General features: G+C 49.7%; 1 protein-coding gene across 1 annotated transcript in view; it reads right to left on the bottom strand.

Annotated features, from left to right (window-relative positions):
- KCNE2 (potassium voltage-gated channel subfamily E regulatory subunit 2) overlaps positions 1-2,875 on the bottom strand; it is a 5,589-nt gene extending 2,714 nt beyond the window's left edge. The window contains exons 1-2 of the mRNA XM_038147224.1: positions 2,732-2,875; positions 520-640 (exon numbers count right to left, since the gene is read on the bottom strand). The gene's annotated coding sequence lies outside the window, so the exon portion shown is untranslated. The remainder of the gene's footprint in view (positions 1-519; positions 641-2,731) is intronic.
- Between the last annotated feature and the right edge of the window lie 502 nt (positions 2,876-3,377).

The raw sequence follows: 3,377 nt of genomic DNA, 5'->3' as shown, positions 1-3,377 counted from the left end.
CCACATTTAAGAACCACGAGCTGGGTATTTCTGGCACTGCCTTTCGCTGACCTGAGGATGGAACAAAGATAAGGAATTATCATTTCCTTCAAAATTCATGTTCATTTTGAAAATAAATCAGATTTTTCACGGTGTGTCTGCAGACCTTGGTGTGTGTGTGTAAATCTGGGATTGTGTGCAGTGTCCGATTTGGGGGGGCGATCCTGGAGCTTGATTTTCAGGAATTTGCTGCTGTTCTAGAGGCAGAAAAAACCAGCACAAGGTTCCTAATGCAAACTGGTTATAATAGACACCAGATTCCAGCTAAAAGTCAGGATTAGGTCCCACAAACATCCGAGAGTCTGGAGTCAAGTGGGTGTTTATTTGTTTGCTCCTCATCTGCTCCAGCTTTGACCTCCAGCTTGTTGTTCCTGTGGAGCTGGGAATCAGTGGATTTCACAGGACAGACTCCTGGTTTTGCATGCGTGTCTCCAGTGAGGTTATCCCAAAAGATATTCCAAGGGAAAAGCCAGCACTCACCTGTTCAGGGCCGTAATTCAGGAATTTTGCTTGCTGAGGAGACAGAGCTGAACTTCCTGACCACAATTCCCTCAGATACAAATCCAGGCCTGGATTCCAACGCTGCATCCCACTCATTCCTCTGTGGAAGGAGCTGAGCTTCAGCTCTGGATATTCCTCATGTTGGTCCATTCCCATGTGAGCTGGGATTTCAGTGCTGTGCCACAAGTGCTGATCCCAAAGGGAAAAGTTCCTCCAAGCAAACTGATCCTCCTCCAGAACAACCCCAAACATCCGAATTCCTAATGTGGAATGGTTTGGATGGCTTGGCTGAAGACAAAGAGCCTTGAACAGGAGGGATCCCCATCTCTGGGGGTTGATTTTGCCAACCCACACCCAGAATGATCAAATTCTGCATCACTAAAATACAAACACAGATCCCACAGCTCAGGGCTCACCTGGAGTAATTTAATCCCAGAAGGCAGGTCTCAAACCTCTCATCAAACCCAGAATTTCTCTTAAAACTGATCCCTAAAACTTCATATTTTGTGCTTTGTTTGGGTTTTAATTTTGATAAATATTCCACGTATTGCTGAGAATATCAGAATTAAAACCACGAGTTGTCAAGAGTGGGTTGGGGAGTGATGTGCCACTTGTGTCCCCACTTCTCAGGAGCCCAAACCTCTGGGGAGGAGGTTTGTTCCCATTCCTTACTCCAAAGACTCCATCCCAGCCTGTGCCTGGCTGAGCACGGAGCCGTCTGTTTGACCTCCAGCTCTGCCTAAACATCCTGATAAACGAGAGGGAGCCTGATTAGATGGAAAAATATCTGGGGCACTTTTGCCAGGAAAGCAGGAGAGGATTTAATCTCATCCAGAGACACGTTTTTCCATAAATCAGGACAGCAGGACGTCCCCTGGCTTTTCTCTTGGAGCAGCCCCAGAGGATGCAGGTCCCAGCTCCAGTTGGAATCATTGCTCTCAATCCCATTTCCTATTGGGAGGGACAATTAAAGAAGCAAAATGTTTATCTTTCCCTTTGGATATCATTCCAGTAAAAAAAAAATCCATGTCAACAAAAAAGTCCATGTCAACAGCCCAAATGGGATCCTCCTGCTGTTTACACATGTAGATTAAAAAACTATAAACCAAAAAACTATAAACAAAAAAACCCTATAAAAAACAAACTATAAACCAAACAGGCCATGAAGAAATGGCCAAATAGGAAGACCCCATAAATTACAGGCATTTTGATTATTTGGCTGGAATGATAGACACATTCCTGTCTGGAATTCTCTAAGGGGTAACCAGGTGCTTTAGTCTGTCCTTTCACAAGGGACATTGATTTTAACCTGACAAAGAATGGAATTAGATGAGATATTGGGAAGAAATTCCTCCACCTGTAGGGGTGCCCAGAGAAGCTGTGGCTGCCCCTGGATCCCTGGCAGTGCCCAAGGGCAGTTTCCTGGTGGCAGGACCACCATGGACTCCATAAGTTCAAAGGAAAACATGGATTTGCTGAGTCTCTTTCAGGACAGTGTAAATCTTCATGGTGTGTCATCCATATTTAAATGAGTGGGACTGGGGAACCAAAACACCTTTGAGAATTTGGGTGCTTTGTCCCATGGGACTGAAACTCCCATAGTGGGCAACAGAGCTGGGAAGGGGCTGGAGAGGGAACCAGAGGAGAATCCCCAAATCCCTGGGGCTGGAAAAGATTCCCAAGGTCATCCAGCGCCAGCTGTGCCCCACGGCCACCTTGTCCCAGCCCAGAGCACTCAGTGCCACCTGCAGGGGACACCTGCAGGGATGGGCACTGCAAAGCTGCCTGGGCAGCCCCTGCCAAGGCCTGAGCACCCTTTCCATGGGCAAATTCCTGCTGCTGGCCAAGCTGAGCCTGCCCTGGCCCAGCCTGAGGCCGTTCCCTCTGCTCCTGTCCCTGTGCCCTGGCAGCACAGCCCGACCCCCCCGGCTGTCCCCTCCTGGCAGGGACTTGTGCAGAGCCACAAGGGCCCCCCTGAGCCTCCTTTTGAGGGAGTCAGAGACTTTCCCCTGGAAGGTATGGAGCTGGAGAAGCCTGTTGGGAGCGCTGCAGGATGGAGGGAGCTCCTTGCACGGGAAGAACCCCCCCAGTTCAGTCGGTGCTGCCCAAGGGACCCTTGCACACCCCTGGGGTTACTCCAGAGGCAATCCCAGCTCCTGATTTACACCAGCTGGGATGCCCTTGGCCTTACCTCTGAATCCAGGTGAGTGCAGAACTGGAATCACCATTTTCCTCCTTTCAAACTGCTCAGCGCTGGAATTTGGCCACGAAAACCCGGTCCCTGCTGCCCCTCTGAGTTGGCACCTTGGGTTCCTCACCTGCTCCTGCTCCCTGCCTGCCCCCAGCCAAAGAAAAGCAAAATTTTTTTCTTTTTTTTTTTTTTTTTTTTGGCGTTTTCTAGAGCCACCACAGCGTGTCCCCAAAGAGCTGTGCTTCCACCCCTCCATCCCTGCTCCTTCCAGCAGGAACGCGTCCAACCGCGAGCTCATCTGCATGGCCATAAATACACCCCCCTCCAGCGCTGCTCCAGCCACTTCCATGGGCAGAGCTGGCAGGAAAACGCTCCTGACCTTCAGTTGTGTCCAATCCACCCGGCTCGGGTCTGGTGAGGCGAGGACGGAGTCATAAAAAAAAAAAAAAAAGAAAAACCAAAACCCAACAAACGGAGCGGCAGAGAGAACCCAGCGGCGGGGAAAGGTCACGATTCAAGGTCTGCTGCTCCTTACTGAGGAATAACACCAGGAGCCGGCCTCATTTGCATAATGAGTTTCGTGCTGGGCTCTGACACGTCCCAAAACTGACATGGAGTAGGGTTAGGTAAGAAATTGAGGAGAAAT

The sequence above is a fragment of the Motacilla alba genome, chromosome 1, assembly GCF_015832195.1.
Source record: "Motacilla alba alba isolate MOTALB_02 chromosome 1, Motacilla_alba_V1.0_pri, whole genome shotgun sequence".
In the NCBI taxonomy this organism is placed as follows: domain Eukaryota; kingdom Metazoa; phylum Chordata; class Aves; order Passeriformes; family Motacillidae; genus Motacilla; species Motacilla alba.
The sequence above is the reverse complement of the archived record's forward strand: the minus strand, read 5'-3'. Positions and strand labels throughout refer to the sequence as shown.